At 36.3% G+C, this 1033-nt stretch overlaps 1 protein-coding gene across 2 annotated transcripts in view; it reads right to left on the bottom strand.

The window, feature by feature from the left end:
* The window catches only part of LOC102194166 (anoctamin-4), a 58799-nt gene that overhangs the window by 54589 nt on the left and 3177 nt on the right, over positions 1-1033 (bottom strand). The window lies entirely within an intron of this gene.

The raw sequence follows: 1033 nt of genomic DNA, 5'->3' as shown, positions 1-1033 counted from the left end.
TAGACCTTGATAGGCCTGTACGTGTGTTTAATGCAGCGCCACCTGAGGACATGAAGATCACAGCATTCAGTGTTCATCTCTTTTGCACAGCACTTTCAGGGTCTTTTTAGGGTTTGATGGTATAGATTAAGAAACAGACAATGAATTTTATACTTAAAAACACTGAATTTGTTCCACAATCTGTAGACAGCTCTTGTTTTTTGCAGATAAGTGAAACTCTGCCTGTCTAAGATGCTCTTTTTTTATCCAAGCATGCTATTGATCTGTTGGCAATTAATCTAATTATTACCAAAATGTTCCTGCAGCATTTTCTTTTTAGGGCTTACTTTTCCAGCCTTTTGTTGCCCCAACTTTTAAGAGACATGTTGCTGTCATCAAATTCAGAATGAGATCATATTTTTCATGAAAAAGTAAAATGTCTCAGTTTAAACATTTGATATGTTTTTTTTAAGTTCCATTAATAAAATACTAGTTTTGGGGTATTTGTAAATAAATCTTTGCATTCTTTTATATTTACTTTTTTGGAATTCAGGTTGTATGAATGTATTCTGTCAGTGGCCCTTAAGTCCAAAATGTTTGAGCTTGATATAAACATTTGTGTTTGATTAAGGAGAGTGTTGTGTTGGCCTTTTCCCAGTTAAATAAAGTCCAGTGATGTTTTGCAGAGTTTGGAAATGAACTTCCCTTTAGTGTAAAGCCAGTGCTTAGATTAAATAGCTCTGTGGATGGGTTTTGTCCGGGGTGCTTACAGTTTGCTTACCGTTTTCTGAAAATGTTAGGTACAAACATAAAACTGTCCACATGGACGCTTCACTTTTTTTACTACTCAGACTCAGACAATAAGAAGGAATCAAGGTAGAGAGGACACACCTGGGGAACACGTTAGAAAAGTAAAACTGAGAGGCAGAGACATAAAAACTTGACATAGATGAAAGGGAAAGTAAACATGGAGACACAACTGAGAGAGAAAAATGAAAAACTACAGAAAAAGGGCACAGAGGGATTGCACAGACATGGGGACATGACTGGTGAG

Source organism: Pundamilia nyererei, unplaced genomic scaffold, assembly GCF_000239375.1.
Source record: "Pundamilia nyererei isolate P.nyererei 1_Seehausen unplaced genomic scaffold, PunNye1.0 scaffold00130, whole genome shotgun sequence".
Taxonomy (NCBI): domain Eukaryota; kingdom Metazoa; phylum Chordata; class Actinopteri; order Cichliformes; family Cichlidae; genus Pundamilia; species Pundamilia nyererei.
The sequence above is the reverse complement of the archived record's forward strand: the minus strand, read 5'-3'. Positions and strand labels throughout refer to the sequence as shown.